Genomic DNA, 22,589 nt, shown 5'->3' with positions numbered 1-22,589 from the left:
AGGGACTTGTCCGGCCAGTGGCTTCTTGCAACTTGACATTGTCACACAGCTTTACATATTACAGTGTCCAAACAGTTACCAATTCCTTTAGCACCAACACAATTTGGCTGACAGTAGAAGGCTTATACAACAGTTATAAGTTGCAAATTAAGCCTCACTGCAAAATCTAAAGTAAACAACCATTGGCAGTGCCAGCAGTTTGGGCTTTTGTATTGGCATGGTAAAGGCACTTGCCAGGCACAGCTGTAGGGGTATTAACTGACTAATGATGGTATCAAGTGCAAAATGGTGCGAGTACCTGGGCATCTAATAGCAATGCCTGGCAAATGCCCAATAAGTATACACAAGCCTAAGCTGTTGGCTTTGCCAATGTTTTCTGTTAACAGGACTTCAGTGAAGGACACGCAGAATATTAATACATCTAGCAGCTGAAGGGAGACCTAGTAGAGACATTTTTATTACACCAGTAGCAGGTTTACAACTCCAATTAAGTCATTACCTCTCAAAAGACTGCTTGAAAAAAAAGAAAACACTGGCAGGCATTTAATTGCAAAGTTCAATAGTAAGGCTTGAATAAAGCAATCTCAAAGAGTTGCCATGAGGCAGTGTTTTGGGCAAGGAGGGGCAGTAACTGGGCGGGAATGGCAAGAGGGATTGGTCCAACCCAGCCCTCAGTACCTGCACTTGTTATTTTTTTTTTTTTGTTTAACATTTGTTTATTTATAACTCAGCACATCGGAGAACATGTACATTAACATCAACTTTCGATTAAGACCCCTTAAAATGTGTTGAAGCATCTCCGCTCGTCTCCCCACCAGGGCGCTGTTCGAGGGACCCGAGGCCCCCCCCCCCCCCCCGACACCCCCGGAGCAAGACACCGACACCCCCCCCCCAGTACGAAGGTGCCGGGCACCCCTGGCCCAAATCTGAGACCCGGGAGTGGAGCAGAGCCGGAGCTGCGAGCCAGCGGATCCTGAGGGCGCGGAACCCCTCCCTCCTGCGGCCCTGCGGCTCCGCGAAAAACAACAGCGAGCCCGGGCCCAGAGAGGCCTCGCAAAGGCCCAGGCGCCCGAGGCCGAGGGATCCTGACGAGAACCGACGGCAGTTCGCGGCAACGGGACGGCCCAGGAGGTGGACCGAGGAGCGGGAGGAGGAGGCGCCGCAACAGGACGAGGAACCCCCCCCAGCGGAGTGCCAGCGAGGGAGAGGCTCCCCAGGAGGGCGCAGAGTCTTGCGAAGCCCGCGAGGGGCGAACACGAGTGGCGTGGGAGAGCCCCCCCCCCCCGAGGTTAGGAGACCCACCCCGGGGCTGGGCACCCACAGGGGGCAATAAAACTCACGGCCCCCAACACAACGGTGGGAAAAAAAAAAAAATAAAGAAAAACGGAGAGAACCTGTGAAAGTGAATCCACCGCCCACGACAAGTGAACTGCCTGGGGCTCCAGCCCCCCCACAACCTCCTCCCCGCCCCTGGCCGCAGAGCTACCAAGGGCCCCCGCCCCCCCTAGGACGCAAAGGAGACAAGCAGGCCCCGGTGGCCACAATCATTTGGGGGCAGACACCGGGGAGCAAGAGTGCCCAGGGAAGGCCTATGACCTGGAGGGAAACTCTGCAGAGGTTTCGGCGCCCGTCCCTTGAGCCCCAAACAACCCCTGAAATGGCCGCCCAAACGCAGCAAGAAGCGGCAGACGCAATCTCGGTCTCCAGGGGAATGGCGGCCCTGTTGGATGAAATTAGAGGATTCCGCGCAGACATCACCCTTAGGCTGGACACCCTAGACAAAAAGGTTGAAAACATAGAAGACAGGGTGCAGTCACTGGAGAACATCACCCCTTCGAGTGACATTCTCGAATCGCATTTTGACATGCGCCTGTCTGAACTAGAGAGAAGAGAAGAAAAATGCTCATTGAAAATGGATGACTTGGAAAACAGACAAAGGCGCTGCAACCTACGTTTTCTGGGCTTCCCGGAACAGGACGGGGAAACCCAGGCAGACATTGTCAAGGCAGTCAACGCGGTGGTGAGAGTGCTTTTCGACGGATCTAACACCAACGAACCCATCATCGACAGGGCCCACAGAGCAGGGGCAGCCTCCAGAGGCCCCAGATCCGTCTTAGTTCGCTTCCACTACTTCTCTGAGAAAAGCAGGATCCTCGAACTAGCTCGCAAGAAGGGCCCGGTGGAATGTGATGGGGCCCAGATCTCAGTATACCAAGATTTGTCGGCCTTCACTTTGGCGAGACGCCGTCTGTGTTCCCCTCTGACGAAAATGCTCCAAGCCAAGGGAGTCCGATACAGATGGGGGTATCCTTTTTCACTTTCTTTCGAGTTCGAGGGATACAAGTATACCCTGATCACCGAAGACGACATCCAACGAGTGACAGGCGAACTCCTAGATAACTCGGATTTTGAACCGGGAGACCGCGATCGCGAGCGCTCCCCGAAGGGCCCAAAAAAGATCAACGCTCCGAAGGAGAGGCGCAGAGTACGAGGCCAAAGGAAATTCAGGAGAGTGGCACCAGCGTCGCCGGACCCTCAGAATAGCTGAAACAAACTACTAGAATCGGATGTAAACTTTCTCCACTCGACGTTGCACAGGGGGGATGTTGTTACATTTCAAATCCTTGCACCAAGCCTGAAGGGGCAGGGGGGGCTCGAATGGGTGTTTATAATGAGGTAACGAGCCCGGAGGGGGGAGACATGGTTGGCCGGTTGTGTGACTTTGGGACGATGCCTCAACACAACCAGGCGATCTGGGGGGAGGGGGGTGGGGGGAGTGAAGAGGGGATGTTGGAATGTTGGGGAATTTGTTATAATACGCCAAAGTTTGGGGTCTTGATCGCACCCTGGGGGCAGTTCCTAACCCTCAGCGAGGTGCTGAAACATAGAGGGAGTAACGACGCTTGCATCCTTGAAATTGGAGTTAGGTGCTTCATAACGCATCCTAATGGATGATTCACTCCAATCCTTGTCAGTGGGGTCTCTGAATGTTCGGGGGCTCAACTCACCCACCAAGAGGTCACTACTCATGCGGGAATTTACGAGGACGAAACTACAGTTTCTCTTTGTGCAAGAGACCCACTGGGTTCGGGGGAAGGAACCCAAGCTCAAAGCTAAAAATATAGACCAGGTATTCTCAGCCTCTACCCAGTCCAAGAAGAGGGGAGTAGCTCTGCTGGTGTCCCCCGGGGCTCACTTTGGGTTTAAGGTGGCACAGGCCGACCCCGAGGGTCGGTATCTCATGGTAAAAGGGGATGTGCGGGGACGCCTGTTCACCTTGGTTTGCATATACGCCCCAAACGAATCACAGGACGTTTTCTGGGAAAGCATGAAGAGGACAATAATGTCATTTGCGGAGGGGACCCTCCTGGTGGGAGGGGACTTTAATATGGTACTCTGCCCCGAAAGGGACAGAAAATCTGTGAACCCTTGCCCCAACATCCGCCTCCACAAAAAATTGGCATCAACCTTCCAGGCAGTGAATGGGGAATTGGGGTTGTGTGACACGAGTACACCCAAGAAAGGTCTGAATCCCGACTACACTTTTTACTCTAAGCCTCACGATGCCTTCTCGCGTATAGACTACATTTTGATAGATTCAGCAATGCAGGGTGAGATCACCAGCGCTGGGGTGGAAACCGTCCCCTGGACGGACCATGACATGGTGAAGATTAGGATCGGCCTCCCCCCTACTCCTGTAGCCAGCTCCCGATGGAGTTGTAACGACCTCCTACTACATGACAGGGAGACGCGCCAAACCCTTCTTACAGCCATAGAAGATTATTTCTCCCTGAACGACAACGGGGAGGTAGGCACTATGGGAGTATGGGAGGCTTTTAAGGCAACCATCAGGGGCACCCTAATTGGCATAGGGGCGGGGAAAAAAAGAGAGAGGGACCGGGAAGAGAAAGACCTGAAAACCAAGATAGAGGCCATACAACCGGGTGGTAAACTGAAAACACAGATGTTCCCTGGGCAGTGGGAGGAATTGCAGAAGCTGCGCACTAGATTGGCTCACCTCCAGGTAGGGCAAACGGAAAGGAAGCTCTCGTTTCTGAAACAAAAATATATGGAAAAAGGGGAAAAGGCCGACAAGATACTGGCCTGGAGACTCCGCGAACTTAGGAACAGCAGGAGAGTGAACTCAATCCGCTCTGTGGACGGTAACTCGACCGCAAGGGACTCCAAAATAGCGGAACAATTCAGGCTATACTATGAAAAATTATACTGCTCAGAATACAAGGGGGACGGGATAGAAGTTGATAGGTTCCTGGATTCCCTCCCTGTCCCGGGCCTGCTACCAGACAAGGCCGACACTCTGGAAATCCCCATTTCCCTGGAAGAGGTAATTGACACTATCTCCTCCTTAAAAAGTGGCACGGCCCCGGGGGACGACGGCTTCTCAGTCAAATTTTATAAGACCTATAGATCTACACTCGCCCCCTTCCTGGCCAAGTTATTTAACTGTGCACTAAGCCATGGGTCCCTCCCTCCCACAATGATGTCAGCCTTAATAGTGGTCCTACCGAAAGACGGCAAAGACCCAGCCCTATGCCAGTCATATCGCCCCATATCGCTCCTAAACACTGACGTCAAAATACTGGCGAAACTCCTGGCGAACAGACTGGCAAAATTCCTCCCCACCCTGGTACATGGTGATCAAGTGGGCTTTATCCCGGGGCGCCAGGGGTCAGATAACATTAGAAAAACCCTCGACCTTATGCATGAGGCTACCGAACAGGGAGTGGAGGGGTACCTCCTTTCACTCGACTCTGAAAAAGCCTTCGACCGGGTCGAATGGCCCTATATGATCAAGGTTCTTAGGAAAATGGGATAGGGAGATAATTTCTGTAGGTGGGTCGCAGCTCTATATAACTCGCCCTCGGCGAGAGTATCAGTTAATGGGGGCACATCCGAACCCTTTTCCCTTTCCCGAGGCACCCGGCAAGGCTGTCCCCCGTCACCTCTCCTATATGCCCTGGCCATGGAGCCCCTGGCTATAGCGGTTAGGAACGACCCGGAGATTAGGGGTATACGATGTGGGGAGTGCGAGTTTAAGCTCTCTCTGTTCGCTGACGACATACTGGGCTATCTGACCAGCATTCACACTTCCCTACCGAGGCTGTTTGATCTCATAAATCTTTTCGGCTCCTTTTCGGGGCTGAGAATAAACGCATCCAAATCAAGTATTATGCCAATGGGCCCAGGGGAACAAGATATTGAGAACAAAACCGACATTCAAGGGGTTAGAATCGAGCGAACATCCACAAGGTATCTGGGCATCATCATCCCCAGAGATCTGTCTCATCTATACCAAGGGAATTTCCCTGGAATCCTCGCCCAGGTCAGTAGCGATCACAAAAGATGGGCCCCCCTCACGCTCTCCTGGCTTGGACGCATGGTCTCGGTTAAGATGAACATCTTACCTCGCCTTCTCTATCTCTTCTCAGCTCTCCCTGTCGTGATACCTGAGGCCTTTTTCGAGGTGCTCCAGTCTCGTGTCCTTCACTTCATTTGGGACGGCAAAAGGCCCAGGGTTAAAACTTCTACTCTGACCCTCCCAAAGCCTCATGGTGGCTTCGGACTCCCCGATTTTAGGCTCTATTATAAAGCAGCTCAGCTCAGGGTGATGTTGGAGCACATGCGGGACGACATGCGTACATTCTGGACGTATGTCGAAGACATCCACGCACATCCGAAGAAGGTCAGGGACTATCTATGGGCCTCTCCCAGGTCACTCCCCCCACAACTCAAGGCACATCCTACCTTAGCAGTCCTTTGGTCACTGTGGAAACCCAGCAAAGCTAATAATTTGATATCTACATGGCCTTCGCCTCTGTCATCTCTATGGGGCCCGCCCATCGATCTGGACGTGAGGGGCTTTCGGGACACCCAGGCATGGTCTGACAAGGGACTGGAAAGAGTCTCCCAGCTTACACGAGAAGAGGGCTTCATTGAATACGACAGCTTGGCAGAGGCTCTGGTGGACAGGCCCCCCACGGTTTTTGAATTCCTGCGGCTGAAAGGGATACTTACCCAACCGCGGTGGTCCGACCAGCTTAGTCGCCCCCTCACCCCATTCGAACTAATTCTGGCCAAAAGTAAATCCCACAAAGGTTCGCTATCTAAGTTTTATAGTGTGCTGATTACAGCCGACCTAGAAGGCAGACAACCCTTCAAGCGCATATGGGAAGAGGGGATGGGGATGCCAATAGAGGACCACACCTGGAGGGCTGTTTTCAAGTGCATTTTCACAGGCTCCCTATACACAGCAGCTATGGAACATAACTTTAAAATCCTCCATTCATGGCATCGCCCCCCGGCGCTATTGTCTAGAATGTTCCGGGATGTTTCCCCCCTTTGCCCCAGGGGATGCCATCAACGGGGAACCTGGTTTCATATGTGGTGGAGTTTCCCGTCTATACAGGTATACTGGACGGAGCTTCTAAGCTGGATCAAAGATATCGAGGGTTACGGCCCATCTTTGCACCCGCTGGAAATCCTACTGGGCTCCCCCATGCCGGATTCGGAGGTGAATGCCTTCCCCAAGGTCATATGCGCCATGTTGCGGGCAGGGAGACTGGCGCTTGCGCAAAAATGGAAAAGTGTCCGGGCCCCCTCTAAAGAGGAATGGCTCTGCAAGCTCAGAGCGATATTCAGCTACGAAAAACTCTCGGCGATAGCAAACAATACTATGTCTGATTTTGTCCAAGAATGGACGGCAGTGCTGCTGCACGATGATTGTATTACTATGCGATTGTAGAGGGGCGATTGAACAAATGTTTAAACCAATGGTTGCTATGCGCTGGTCCCCGTGCCCCTCAAGAGGGTTGGTCTTGCCCTGGCCTAAGCACCACATGGTCTTACCCCACTGTTTCAAGGATCACATTTCTCTATCGCCGCGCTATGCAAGTGTTCTTCCCTATGCTTAATATAGTTGCATTTTCCCTAAAGTTGGCGTAACAATTGTTTTGGGGGAGGGTTCGGGAGGGGGGAAGGGGGGTTGGGAGTTAACCAGAAAATGTTTCTGACAATGTGTCTTTCTTTTTTTTTTTTTTTGCATCTATTGCGGGTGGAAAAGGCCAGTAGGCCCACCCTGTCGTGTATGTTGTCAATAAAAATAAATTTTAAAATGCGCCCCAGGATGACCCTCCCCTGGTCCCACCCCCTTTGTCCATGTCCCTGGCTGGGACTGGTCTTTCAGCCCCATTGAGTCGAGCCCGATTCTGCGTCTTCGCCGGATGAGTGAAGGGCTCTCGCGATCAGGCGTGGCTTGGGGTTCAGGGCCGGATAGTTCTGGTCATAGTCTAGCAGCGGTGTCCAGATGTTCATAAAGCGGTGGAGTAAGACCGCTTTTGCTGCAGTGACCTTTTCAGCTATGAGAATGTCGCAGATTTTGATCCACCACAGGGTCGTCAGGGGGCCCTTCTCGGTTTTCCAGGTATGTGCCATTGTGATTTTGGCCGCTAGCAGGAGTTGAGTGATCAGTGCTGCCCTCCAACCTGTTCTTGGGTAAGCGTCTGGGATCGGGATCCCTAGTAGGACCTGTTCACGGGCCAATGGTAGTATTGTTTGGGTGATGTCCTTTATTGTAGCGAGGCATTGAGACCAGAACTCTATCTTGGGGTAAGTTCACAACATATGGAAATAGGTTCCTGGCTGGCCGCAACGGCGCCAGCATAATGGGTCCAACGCTTGCTGAAAGTGAGGAAGGCGGAGAGGAGGTAAGTACCAGAGCAGCAGCAGTTTATGGGCACATTCCCGATTAGTGACGCACAGGGATGCCGTGCATGTCCTGGACCAGATGTCCATCCAGGTATGGTCCGCTATGTCGTGACCCAGGTCCGCCTCCCATTGTGCCATATATGAGGGCCTGGCGCGGAGGGGGTAATCCTGAAGTAGTCTGTAGAGGGCTGTGATCTTCCCTCGGGTTGGCAGGTTGTTTGTCAATTCCAGCGGGGCGGGGGTCGGTAGTTGCCACTCGGGTTAGCTGGTGGGAGCACCAGTGCCTCAGCTGGGCATAGGTGAACCCGTCTGTTTCTGCCAATTGGAAGGTTTGTTTGCATTGTTCGAAGGTGACGGGGAGGCCTCCCTCAAAGAACTGTCCCACTGACTCAAGGCCAACCGCCACCCAGTTTTGAACGTTTCTTGGAATAATGTCCGGGGAGAACGCTGGGTTAAGAAAGATGGGGGAAAGAGGGCTCAGGTTCCCTGGAATACTTTTATGCCTGCGGGCCCAGTCCCAGGCCTTGATAGAATGTTTGGTGGAGGACAGCAGATCCGGCCAGGCCCGGCGTAGGGCAGGGGGAATGAACGGTAGAAAGCGGAGGGGAAGAGGGAGGTGGGATTGTTCAATTTCTACCCATTTTGGGCATCCCTGGGCAATTCCCCACGCCTGGAGGTGGACCAGCTGTGCTGCGATTTGGTATTTGCGAAGGTCCGGCACCCCCAGACCGCCCAGTTTCATACTGCTCATCATTGTCCTTCGCGGGATGCTTGCTTTCTTGCCCTTCCAAACAAAGTCAGTTATCTTCCGTTGCAGCCGCTGTAGTGGGGCGAGCGGGATCGCGACAGAAGAGCTGAGCATGCATAGAGGAATCGTGGGAGAAGGTTCATCTTGCATGCCGTGATACGGCCCACGAGAGAGATTTCCTGCACCTGCCAGCGATTGAGGTCCTTTTCCATTTCTACAAAAGGGGAATTGGGGGGCGGGGAGGGGGACTTCGTTTGGAACGTTTTTGCTGGGTGGGCAGGGATCTGAATCCCCAGATATGGGATAGATTGTCTTCCATTGAAGTGGGCTTCGTTGCTTTAGGGTCTCCCTTTGCTCTGGGCTCGGTCCTACTCCCAGCGCCACCGATTTCCCAAAGTTAATCTCGAACCCTGCCACTCTCTCAAAGTTCTGGATCTCAGTGAGGGCCCCCTGCATGGAAGCTGCGATATCAGTGACCGTCAGTAGCATGTCATCTATGTAGAGCGCAATTTTATGTTGGTTGGGGCCCATCTGTAGGCCTCAAGTCTGGGGACTTTAGCGGATCCGCTGGGCCAACGGCTCCATGGCTAAGGCAAAGAGCAGAGGAGACAGCCCCGTCTTGTTCCACATGTGAGCGGGATCGGGTCTGATAGGAGGCCATTGACTCTCAACCAGGTCCTAGGTGTTTGGTAATTTACTAGAACCATTCTATGAAAGGTTGGACCAAAGCTGAAGGCTTAAAGGGTGATGCGTAGGTAACTCCAGTCCACCTTGTCAAAGGCTTTGGTTGCGTCTAGAGCCAGCAAGGCGAGTGGTAGCTTTTCTTGATTGGCAATCTCTATCAAGTCCAAGGCCCTCCGGATGTTATCTTTGTCGCTCTATGCGATATAAATCCTGTTTGTTCTGGGTCTATGATGTTAGGTAGGATGGGCGTTAGGTAGGATAGGAGCTAGGCGGTTGGCCAGGACCTTGGAGTATATATTAGTGTCTAGATTTAATAGAGAGACGGGTCTATATGAGCTAGTGTCCTAAGGATCTTTCCCAGGCTTGAGAATGAGGACTGTGGTGGACTCCTGCATGGTCGGAGTGTTGGTCCCGCTTGCGGCAAATGAGTTAAATAGTTGCGTTAATGGCGTCAAAAGCGGGTGGAAAATCCATCTGGGCCCGGGGCCCTGGGTCTCAGGCATTTGATGGCTTTGTCGACTTCCTCGCCTGTGATGGGGACTTCAAGTCCTTCACTAGTTGTGGGTGCGAGGAATGGGAGGGCTGCCTCGTTGATGTAGGCCTGTTCGCCTAAATCCCTTGAGGTCGCCGTCATTATTTCCGATTGGTGGGCGACTGCAAGGCGCAATTTCTCGCGTTACGCAAATTGGGTCACCCCTTGTGAGTCGCGGAGGCCCAAGATGGTATTTCGTCTCTTGACTTTGGCCAGTTTGCTAACCAACAGCTTGTTGGCCTTGTTGTTGATGTAGTACCATTGTTTTGTCCTGGTCAATAAGTTTGCCGCAGTGTCAGCATTGTGCGCTTCCAATCTCTTCCTTGCCACCTGTAGGGCCCTGTATGTTCTGGCTTCTGCCTCTTGAACTTCTGCCTCCAGAGTGGCACGGGTCGCCGGTTTTGTCTATGGAAGGCTGCCCCTTGAGCGATCAATTCTCCCCGGAGCACCGCCTTTATGGCGTCCCAGTTAGTAGTCGTGAGGTGTCCTCTTCCCGGTTTTCCCTGAAGAAGTTTTGAATCGATTTGGCAATGGAGTCTCTTACCACCATATCATTCAGGATGGGGTCGTAGAGGTTCCATTGGCGACATACTCAGTGAGACTGGGGCGTGGTCCGAGATGATCCAGGAGCCGATGGAGACTTCGTCCGTAAAGGTTAGGAGCTGGGGGAAAGCCAGTAGTAAGTCAATCCTAGAGAAAGTGCGGTGCACATATGAATAGAAAGAGAAGTCCTTCTCTTCCGGGTGTAGTACCCTCGAGGTATCGACAATATTTAGCGTGCGAAATAGATGAAGCAATCCGGTTGCTAGTGTTAAGTCCTGGTGGGGGGGGGTGATTATCTTTGAGAGGGTCTGGTGCTCCGTTAAATTCTCCCTCAATGACGATTCGTCCCTCAATGAATGGAAGGAGGGCCTCCTCTAAATCCTGGTAGAATCCATCCTGATGGTTGTTCGTAGCATAGGCTGAGATGAGAGTGTAAAGCTGGCCAGAAATGATGCACTTGATTGCGATAAAACGACCCTCCTGACATTGTAGCGTTTCTAGGATCTGCAGATTCGGGTCCTTCGCAAAGAGAATGGCCGTACCACCCTTCTTAGTACCATTAGATGCTAGGAATTGTAAGGGGAAGAGTCTGCTGTGTAGGTGGGTGAAGTCGGCTGGTATCAGGTGGGTCTCTTGCAAAAACACCACAGAGTATCCCTCGTCCTTCAACATTTGTAGGATAGATTTCCTCTTCGGGGGGGGGGGAATTAAGGCCACTGACATTCAGAGTGGTAAACTTCAACTTCCAATGTGGAGGTAGGTTCCCCGTGCTGTCCATCCGTGAGGGGTGGCTGGGGGGCTTGTCAGCCATGATCATGGGGGGTGTGGTGCGTTGGATTCTCCTGAGGCTGAGGGTTTTTAAGTGGCCTCCAACGGGAGGAGCGAACTTCTAACTCGGGCCCCCAACAAGGGGCCAATATTGTGGCGAGGGGGACTGATTTTGAACTATTGGTGAGGCCCCACGCCACCCGGCTAACAATAGCCAATCCAGTTGGCATTCTCTCCAAGGGTAACATGAGGACTTCCACCTTGGAGGGTGTGGACCGCATGGGGTCCGCGGCAGGCTTCAGAAAGCTTCAATGAATTCGTCACCATACAGGCTTCAAGGGCATCGTTTTAGGGGGTCATTTCGGTTTGCGGTTTCTCTACACCCTCGTCCGGGGGGTGGGGGGGTGTTTTGGCTTGGGGGAAGTTGCACCCGGGTCGGAATTTGTTCTGCCAGGGCCGGACGACCCCACATCCCCAGAGGGGCCTGGGCGCAAAATTGATGCTGCATCATCCAGGTGGCTGATGATGCGTGGGGTGCCTTTATGCGAGAATTGTAGCGCCGTGTGGAACCGATAGCGGATTTGCTGATCTCGGAGGAAGAGTGTGAGCGGCTGCAGCATTCTGCGTTTCTGCAAGGTTAGAGGGGAGAGATCCCGAAAAATTTGAAGTGGGGAGCCCTGAAAGGATAGTTCGTCGCATGAGCCACCAATCGCGGAGGTAGCTTCCTTGGTAGTGTAAAAATGTACTCTTGTGATTACGTCTGGTGGGGAGTCGGAATCGGTCCCTCGACGGGGGCAAAGCCTATGAGTGCGATCCAGTTGGAGCTGTGAGCCGTCCAGATTCGGCAACAATGATTGGAAGAAATTGCCCACGTACTCGGGTAGTTCCTTGTCGGAGATCGATGTAGGCACCCCTCGGATGCCTAGGTTATTGCGCCGGAAACGATTTTCCATGTCCTCCTGTTTCAATTCTAGGATCTCGGTTCTGTCCATTAGAGTCTGGATGGTGTGTTGGACCGCTGCTAAGGATCCTGTGTTTGATGTTGCTAACTCTTTGCTCTGTTTGCTCCAGTTTCGCAGCGAGTTCCGTCATGCAGGATCTAAATTCCGACTTGATGTCGGACATGAAAGCCAGAAGATCATCTTTGGTTGCGAGGGTCCCTCCGTCTTCTATAGCCTTGTGTGGTGTGAGTTTTGAGGGTTCTGGTTTCTTTCCCTTTTCCGTTGCCAGCAACATGGAGATATCCGCGGATTTTGGCGGCTTCAGTGCTTTGGCCATGGTTCCAGGTTTTGGGGGGGTGGGGGGGGGCTTGCAATGAGTCAGCCCGAGGTTGACGTATAGGTTGACAGGTGAGGTGCTGGTTGATCTGCTGGTAACCTCAGGGTGTCCGTGAGGCCATGGGACCCAAGGGGAGTGGCAGCCGAGGGGGGGGGGGGGGATGGGCGTGTGCACCCCCGAGACAAGCAGGCAATGGGGACTCCCCAGCCACAGAGGGATAGTGGCATCACCAATAAGCTGGGGTGAGAGGCTGACACAGGGTTCGGAATGGTGCAGTGATTGTACGCTTTCAACTCACCTCCTGCCGCAAGAGTCCAGGTGGAAGATGGGGGAATTTAGGTCTCCCCAACAGCTGTAAGCAGGAGGTGGGCAGGGGCGCCCCAGGAAGCCGATTGAGGCATCAGTGCAGGGCAAAAGCAAACCTTGGCAGAGGGTCCGTGAGGTGTGGGACCCCTGGAGGGGCTGCTAGAGTTCTGGTAGGTGAGGGGCCGTTGTTGTGGGCTCCCGGGAGGCCGCTGCATCCCTCTCCACTGGTGCGTCGGTAGGGCCGTAGAAAGTAATTGGGCTGCAGCCACTGAGGCGGGTCCAGGGCTTAAAGTGGGGTATAGGTGGTAGGCCTTCAACTCACCCCCCCCCCCCCCCCCCCCGACGCTGGAGTCCGGGTGAAAGATGGAGGGGTTTGGGTCCTCCCCTCCCCAGCCCCCAAACAGCTGCGGGCCAGAGGTGGGCAGGGGCACCCCTGGAAGTCAAAGGAGGAATCAGTGCAAGATGGCAATGAGCAGTGGTGGAAGGTCCGGGAGGACCGTGGCCCCCAGAAGGGCTGCTGAAGATCAGGCGGATGCGCAGGCGTAGCCCCACAGGCAACCCCAATATGGGTCCAGTAGAGGGTGTCTGAGCCGATGGGGCCCGAGGTCAGCAGCCACAAATGGAGCGTCCTGCTCCCGGAGGTTAGCCTTATGCGTCCTCCGTGCTAGATGCCAGTGTTGGAGGACTCACCCCAGCATCGTTCTCCCCTGCCGGTGGTTGGGGGGCCCCCTTCCAGGAGCAGGAGGACACCCCGCAATCGCAGGTATGCTGCATATGCTACCCAGGGAGTACGCGGCGGCACCACGCCGGCAGGTCCCGTCCGAGCGTGGGCGGAGGCAGTTGGGGCTCAAATCCAGGTCCCTGGAGCCACCACCATCCGGAGTCATGACAGAGGGGCCGGAGCGCTCCGGTGCTGGCGTGGGGCAACTCACGAAGGCAGGTCCGGGGGGGGGGGCTAGCTGGGGATGACGGCGCCGGAGCGCTGCTTCAGAGGGACCCCCCACACCTGGCCACAGTGCAGGCGGGGCCCCCAGGGCGCATCTGCCACCGCCGGCGGGCAATGCCGATCAGGCTCCATGAGCAGGCTCTGGGGAGGGGGCACCCCGCCACCCAAAGCGGCTTGGTAGCTAGTAGGGGCCGCCCGCTGTCAGCTGAAGGGCCGTAGAAATGCCGTCGCCATTTCAGGCCGAAGTTACGGACGTGAGCGGCAATCTTCATCGCTGCGTTTTGGCTGTTCGAGAGCGTTTAGCTCTCAAAATGCTGTCCTCAGCACCCCATGTCCTCCGGGGCCGATACCCCACCGATGCATCCGAGGAGCCTGACTGGAATCAGAGATATTATGACTTAGCCGCGGGCCCATGCGGAGGCCATCAAAGGAGCTGCCTCATCGCCGGCGCTCCAGGCGACGCCCACTTGTTGTTTATTTTTATAGAAAAGGAGCACCTGCACTTCTCAAATCAAAAAAGACAGTACGTGGTGAGATAAAACTGAAAGCATTTCATTAAACTGGATGGCAATAAAAGACAATGCTCCTGCCGCCTTTGCAGTTGCAAGAAGTGCTTGCTCGCTCCTCCACTCTGCCCCTACCCGCAGTGTCCATAATGTCTCCTTCGGGGCCCACCCTCTAAAACAAAAAGAGAACCATTCAGCACCAGAGCTTCCAGCGGAACAACATATCCCTAATTACTTTCTAAACCCTTTACTTTGGTATTAGCAGTGACATTTCTATTATGTAAATGTTTAATTGGACTTTTGTGATAAACGCTTCGGACTAAAAAAACGCACATCACTATTTCCTACCAAATTCCTTAAAGATATTAAACAATGAAAGCGAGCAATAAAAAAACTCCTCCTTTAAAGGTTAATTTACATTCAAGAAGTTTGCTACTTTGACACACAAACCAGAAAGTCCTATTTTATATGGCCATTCAAAATAATTGTAACACCATGCACAACAATCCCAGATTCACTGCTTAACCGAAGTGTGCGCGCCTTGGCAAATTTAATTTCACTGTGCATTGCCTGCACAAATTGGGAGTTCTCAAAGCCTGCCACCATTTGTACATCATAAAACTGGTGTAAAAACAGGACAAAAATCATTATTTTTGATTGATGAGTATCTTTGAGAGATTGTTGCATTAGGCTGACCAAATCAAATTTAAAGTTAATGCCTTAATAGTAATCCATTATACTGAGATTTTGATTGGAATCACTGATCTGTTTTAGCGCAGCATGCTCTAAAGGCCAGGCTGAGAAAAAAGGCAGACTTTCACAGAGTTGAAGATTCTGAGACAGCATGACTGAAATGGGAATGGGACTGGCTCTTGGAATGGAAGAACATCCTGGTTAGTGGCACAGAAGACATGCACGTACCCGCTGCCTGCTGTATACCTACTTAAGTGTCTGCCGATCCAGAAACTAGTGACAGTGTTATCGGATGACCCCACCGTCTTCACGCACTCCCCTAGCGCCCCCAACAGAGGGATGTAATTGTACATCAGTGTGAAATGTAATTTGACCCAGTCTACCCAAAGAGAGGGGCAACGAACGCATGAGGTGTGAGGGGTCAGAAACGTGAGATGGTCAACTTGATAAAGGTTTTCCACAAGTAGCCATTTTATTACTAGTGTGAAAGCCTGTATATATGGGCCACAGTGTGTGAAGAGAGAGCTTCTCAGAGTGCCTATATGTTATGTGGTATATTTGGCAGTACTTCTAAGGCAACAGCTCCCTCTTGCGGTGACAACAGGTGGAGCATGTAGTCTCTACGGAGCATGACTGCATCAGACAAACCTACATCAGGCTTTTTATTATATTGTACGATATAGGTGTGATAAACGCCTTGCTTTCTCTAACCTAACGAGAATTTACCTGCCTATTAAACTAAGACTAAAGGAAAGCACCAACATCAAACGGTATCTGTCCCTCACACTTTTACAAACAACAAAATCATATAGGTATCATATGGCCGTTCAAACTCACAAAATAATAGTTATATTTCCACATTAAGTGTAATCATATATCCTTGTAACTTGGGTCGGTTCCTACTTTCCCATGATTAAAGCAGGAGTTTCCAACTAAAAGTTCTAGTCCAAAAAGTTATTTGCAATAATCCAGTTCCGCTTCAAAGGTAATACAAAGTTCCTTTCAATAGCCATGTTTGTATTTCCAATACCAAGTTTCTTCATTCCATTCTGTTTTCACTTGTCACTTGGATTGGTCCACTGTCAAACAAGATTCATCACTTCCAAAATAAAGTTTTTTCCACAAGCTCTTATTTCTCAAAACCAAAAAGTATTTGTCTTCACACTTCTAGTGAATATTTCAATATCACTTATACTCTTTAAACTTCTTCACCTTATTTCTTTATACACAATGTTTTCGTCAGGATGATTTTATCACAGTTCATCAAACACATTAGTGGCCTGCCACTCTTTTCACAACCACCTTCCACCACAACGCATTACTTTGAAGTCTTATTCCTGGTCCACTAACCTGCCAGGACTATCACTACCAATACCTTTTTTTCTGATATACTTGCCTGCCAGGAGAAAAACTACCACCACTAACAAGTACTCTGCGATGTGGTTTGCTTCAAACTTTAATTTCCAACTCTAAACAACTTCTTTGACTTTCACCAACACTGCAATTCACAACTTCTTTCACAAGCATACAATTCACATCGATGCTGTTTTATTAGATTTCTCTCTTCCTTAAGGCTTTCTACAGGGAGGGCTTGTTTCCTGCAAGTGGCCACCTTAGTTTTTTTTACTATCACACCAGTTCACTGTTAGTAATGTTTTTTTATTTACATTTCTCTCCTTAGAAAATGATTTGCCCTTCTTATAATTGCCCTCTTTTGGCTTAGGCAATACTGGTTGTTACTGTGTTGACATATTGTCTCATTTACTTGGGCAATGCTGGTTGCAAACCTGATTGAATATTGGACCACGTTTTACTTTGCCAATGGTTGTAATCTAGATAAAAATAGCCCCTTCTATATTTTGGTAAATGTAACAATTGTGTTCCTTCAGTGAGGGGGATAGCTCAGGGGAAATGCTTTTGTCTTGGAAGGAAGACAACAGTGCAACACAGGTTCAAAATCGCGATCCTGCATTTAGAAACCAATCTCTGGTATTAAGCACATTATAAAAAGAACAATTATAATAATTATAATGTGTATTTCAGGCCACATACTTTAATTCATTAGTTTGGTACTCAAAATGACCGCCAGCAGCCAGCGGTCTAGTGTGGAACACCCCGGGTTCACCTAATGAAGACCAACTCACTGGTCTTCCCTTGCAGTTCTGTTCGACCCACTGCCGTTTCAATCTTCTCTTCTCGCGTCAGGCCCAGGGTGTTTGACAGCTCCAGTCATACTCATGCAGTCCATGCTTACTGCAAAAGGAGCTCGTCACTTTCCTGGCATGCTCCAGTGAACGACAACCAACGTAGTAAGACGCAGGGACAGCTCCTCTCACCCACGGAACAGCCGGTTACTGCAACGCTTCCCTCTGCAAGACAAATTCTCAGCTTCTATGACTCTTGCAGCACTGCATTCAGCTGAAATCACAGCTGTGCTCCCGGTGTCTTCTCTCTGCTTCTTCTATTGCTGGAGTATACTTCTGCTCCTAACGGCCTTCACCTGGAGGGGCTTTAAATATTCAAAAGTCCCACTCCGTTGTGGGTAATGAGAACCACTAGTCTGCATATCACGGTCCTGTACCTCTGAGCTTCTCTTCCTTGTGTAATAGTATATGGAGCATGTTCTTAAGCTTATTTTCAATAAAGGTTTTATTCTGTTAAAACGACTTTTGAAATCTATTTTTAGGGGTAGTTTGTAAATGAGTAAATGGTCGATTCTGGGTTTTATAGCGCCCTTCCAAGGGGGAATCATTCTCATTAAATTTGGTGACACGGATTCTTTGTCTCTTACATACATCATTCCCGTTTGATAAGGGTTTTCCCTGCTGACAATTTGGGTAGTTTTGGGAAGGAAAGCCCCGCTCTGTCAACAAGCGATTAGATATTCTGGCATCATAGAAATGTCACCCTCCAAAGAAGATGAATACTGCATCCCTCCCAGCGGAGCCGTCCTATTCCCTTGGGGGCCTTCTCCTCCCAGGTGATCCACCAGTCTAATACCACCCCCAGGGTTAGGCTCAGGTAGCAGCTGCCTTCTCTTGGCCACGAGAGGAGACTTTAGGCTGTAATTCTGTGAGGACTCTAAGATTCATCACAGGTGCCATACCTGTCGGCCTTACCCCTCATCTTGAAGCAAACCAGGCCTGAAAGTTTCTAATGAAAGACAATGGTTTCTAAATTCTTGCTGCACGTATAGGATTTACCCAACCAAGTGTCTAGTGAGACAAGTACTAAAGCGCCTTGCATAGATAGGTAAACACTGAAAGTGCTAGACTTTGATAAAGTACTTTATAGCTTTGCAACAAAAAAAAACAAGTTTTTTTGAGAAATGTTCGTCATTTAAGTGCCATTTTGCGCTGCAACATTAAAGCTTGCACCATGCAGTCAGTAACTGGAAAACAATTCATTTAATCCTTCTAAAAAGGGATCTTCACAGTGTCTCAAAGGATAACCTTGTCCTTGTGCCTCGTTACACACAAAAAGAAAAGAAAATGAGTGGGGAAGTCATAACGTGTGCCACCTAAAATCGCCCATAGAAATCTCTTCTGGGACTTCATAATGCACATTCCCCGTTGACGTCACTCACTGTTCTGCAGACAGGTTTTGCATTAGCCAAGATGACACCAGCAAGAGAGAAACAGGCAACACACCTATAAATTGTGTGAACAAAATACAGGGATTAGGGTCGTGACGATTAAACATAGCAGGGTGTCAGAACCTTTGCAACGACAGGTATCCATTTATGATGTGCGTCTATTAGGTAGGGGTTTTCCAGTCTTTCTGTATATATTAGATACAGATCTCCTTTCAGAAGCCTGACAAGCAAGCTGATCAGAAGAGGACTGTCTTGATGGGGGCAGAAGCAGTCTGCAGCTGAAGAGTAATTTGCTTGCCAGAACCTCATCTTTTTGACAGGGGGTGTTCCTGCAAGAGAGCAGGGATACTCATTTAAGTGATTTGCTAGGTACAGGCTCTTGAATTGATCAATGGCTCATACAACGTCGAATATGTGCATATTTTCCATTCTGGAATGGTATTCTAGCATTTAAAGGTTGAACCGCATGCAAAGGTTTTCATTTGCCTTATTTGCTTTTGAAAAAGAGCATTCCTTGAAATAGAGAGTAGTGCACACTACTCTTATTGGTTTCTATTGCAGTTGCCTTTGGGGTTTTGTAGGAACCATTCATTATTTAGTAAATGCATTTGACTGATAAACTTCCATATTGATGCGAATAATGGAGACTTCCTGGAAGGAATTCAGGTCCCAGAAATTTCAGGGGAGGAAGCTACTTTACTGGAGGAAGACATCTTGGTGGATGAAGCCAAGCTAGCAATATCAAAATATGAATGTTGGTAGGTCTCCTGGGCCTGATGGGTTGCCAGTTGAATTCTATAGGTGGTTGCCTAAATCGGCGTTGACACTTTTGACGGATATGTATAAGACCTCCAAGGCTAGGGGTATACTTCCAGACTCTACTAGACATGCAACTATCTGTCTTTTTGAAGAATAACAGTGAAGAAAGACTGGCGTCCAACTACAGACCGATTAGTTTGATCAATGTGGACAATAAGATTCTGGCCAAGATTCTAGCTCTGCGAATGGAAAATCTCTTGCCGGGGCTGATAGATCGGAATCAATCTGGTTTTGTTAAAGGTAGGATGACGTCCAGTAACATGCAGACATTGCTTTGTACAATCACGAAGGCGTCAGAGTTGTCTGAAGACTCGGCTGTCCTATCACTTGATGCCAAAAAGGCATTCGATAGAGTTGGCTGGCAATTTATGTTTAAAGTATTGTAAAAGATGAGTTTTGGGATTCAGTTCTGTTCTTGGATTAAACTACTGTATACCAGACCTACGGCTGATGTCAAAACTAATGGTCAGAGGTCGACACCGTTTGAATTAGAACGTGGCACAAGACAAGGTTGCCCATTGTCTCCTTTGTTATTCGTACTGAGTATTGAACCCTTGGCTATAGCATTGCGGAATGAGGAAGGTTTACAAGGCATAAATTGTTGGGGGATGCTGCAAAAATGTGGTTGTACGCTGATGACTTGTTATTGGTCCGCAAGAATCTTGGTGAGTCAGTGCCGGTTCTGATGAACATTCTCGAAGCCTTTCACCGGTGCTCTGGGTACAAGATTAATTGGGCAAAATCGGAGGTTTTACCATTAGTTCCGTTGTGTGACAAACAATTCATTACCCGACTGGGATTCAAGTGGTGTGCTGATAAACTATTGTACTTGGGAGTATGGATTTTGCCTAATGTTGCTGATTTTGTGAGGGATAATATGATGATGGTGTGCACTAGTTTCAAATTGGATTTGATGAGATGGAGTTTGTTGCACCTTTCCCTTTGGGGGAAGGTGAATGCTTTGAAAATGGTGTCGACCATCGAGTGAATTTTGTTCTGAGTATGATCCCCTTACATATTGAGAAGCATTTTTGGCGAGAGTTGGATAGACTCATGCAGGACTTCTTGTGGGATAATAAACCTCCTCGACTGAAGATTAGCAAATTACAATTGCCTTTGTCTAAGGGTGGGTTGGGGGTTCCTAATTTCAGGGCATACCATCTGGCTTTTATGTCGCGGAATATATTTGATTTTTTCAAATCGGAACACGAGGATTGGATTTGTGCAGAATCTAGTAATGTTGGCCCTTTATCGCCTAGGGCCATTTTGACCAGTAAGCCACTTCAAACAAGGGTGGAAGGCCTACTGACTAGGAGTTTACGGAACTCTTGGGTAGCCTTGTGGGAGTGTTTGGGTTTCAATGCATTAAGGGATCCGAGTGCTTCCATTTGGCTCAATCCGAGTATTCCGTATGAAGGGAAAACCTTGGTCTGGCAGGATTGGTATTTAGCTGGGGTGCATTGGATTAGTGATCTGTTCAATGGTTTGAATTGGTTGACAGCTAGGGAGTTGCGTTTGAAGTTTGAAATTCCTACTTTTTGTTTGACGGACTATCGGAAGATCAGGAGGGTGGTGGGGGATGTGGATTTGGAAAAAAGTATCAGCATAGACATGCTTGGTTTGGTGCCTGGAGTGAGTGGATGTGGCCTGGTTATCTATGTTTATAGACTGGTGGTGTCGAACTACCGGGCTAATGATGCTTTGAGATTGGATTGGAATTGGAGAATTGGTGAGGATATTACGGAGGATTATTGGACACATTTGTGAGAATGTGAAATTGTGTTCTTTGAGTCTTGCTGATAGGTCATGTCAAATAAAGATTTTAAAGGAAGCTACTTTACTGGAGGAAGACATCTTGGTGGATGAAGCCAAGCTAGCAATATCAAAATATGAATGTTGGTAGGTCTCCTGGGCCTGATGGGTTGCCAGTTGAATTCTATAGGTGGTTGCCTAAATCGGCGTTGACACTTTTGACGGATATGTATAAGACCTCCAAGGCTAGGGGCATACTTCCTAAATACCTGGGGCCTAAATACCTTCAACTCTCTCTTCCTAAATATCTTCCTTCACGAGCCCTTCGCTCATCCGTCTCCAACTCCCTCATGGTCAGCCGCTTCTCTAAGCAACGAGCGGGGGGTAGATCTCTCTCCGCAGCAGGGGCCTCCCTCTGGAACAGCCTTCCTGCCTCCCTGAAACTTGAGGAGAACCATCTCCGGTTCCGGAAGCACCTCAAAACCTTCCTCTTCGCTTCTGCCTTCTCTCTCCCTCTCCCCTGCTAAACCTTCTTAACTCCCCACTGAATCCTGCACTAAACCTGCATCTGGGCCACTCTCAGCGACCTCGGTCCAGGGTCCAGCCACTCTCCACTTGCACTGCCTCCCTGGCTCCCCCTGCACTGTGGGACTGTCACTGTATCCCTACAGCCCCCTTCCCAGCACTTGCTCTGCACTTACCTCGCACTTGCCACCAGCTGGCCCTTTTTATTTATCATTTATTATTTATTTTTTATTACGCTACTTACCTTGTACTGCACTTTCCCCCCACCTCCTCCCCCTGCACTTTCTCCTTTTCCCCTTACCTCTGCACTTGCGCGATCTGAATGACACCTCGCCTAGTAGGATCGTTTGTCTGTCTTCCCCTTGTTTCCCTCCCTCCCTGCCTCGTCGCGCCTTGAAACACTTGTGTATAGGCGCGTTACAAATACCATATCATATCATATCATATCAAATAGAACGTACTGGACACCTGAGAGAAAGATGAAAAGGGTGATGAGTGACAGCTCTGAATGTTGGGCATGTATACGCGAGGTGGGCACCTTGGTGCATACATTGTGGGAATGCTCGAGGGTGAGAGGTTTGTGGTTTGAGTTTGAACAGATCTGTAAAAAGATTGGAGGAGAAGGTTCATATGGATTTTAAGACAATCGTGCTGGGCAGTGAGGATTTGTTGGTCGCCCTGACTACTTCTCAGACTAAATGGATCTTTCTTGGGGCAATGGTGGGGAAGAAACTAATTTTGAGACATTGGAAAACATCTAACCCTATTACTATTGAGGAATGGATTTCTGAAATGCATTCTCTAGCGGATATGGAGAGGGTGCTGTATTGGAGAGAAAAGAAAAACGCATTATTTAACAAGATTTGGGGTAAATTTATTTTATTATATCAGACCAGTTTATTGATTGTTTTTTGACTACTGGAGGGAAGGGGGTTTCTGCTGTATATAGTTCTGATTGGCTTTGTTATGATTTTCACATGTTATGTAATGTACTTAATGTTTCTATGTTATGATTTTTGAAAAATATTAAAAAAGAAAAAAAAAGGTTGAACCGCATGCAAAGGTTTTCATTTGTCTTATTTGCTTTTGAAAAAGAGCATTCCTTGAAATAGAGAGTAGTGCACACTACTCTTATGGTTTCTATTGCAGTTGCCTTTGGGGTTTTGTAG

General features: G+C 49.6%; 1 protein-coding gene across 1 annotated transcript in view; it reads right to left on the bottom strand.

Annotated features, from left to right (window-relative positions):
* Positions 1-22,589, bottom strand: part of EGLN1 (egl-9 family hypoxia inducible factor 1) — a 467,219-nt gene that overhangs the window by 81,284 nt on the left and 363,346 nt on the right. The window lies entirely within an intron of this gene.

This window comes from Ambystoma mexicanum, chromosome 4p (genome assembly GCF_040938575.1).
Source record: "Ambystoma mexicanum isolate Mex_15411 chromosome 4p, UKY_AmexF1_1, whole genome shotgun sequence".
In the NCBI taxonomy this organism is placed as follows: Eukaryota; Metazoa; Chordata; class Amphibia; order Caudata; family Ambystomatidae; genus Ambystoma; species Ambystoma mexicanum.
This window is presented reverse-complemented; position numbering and strand designations above follow the sequence as displayed.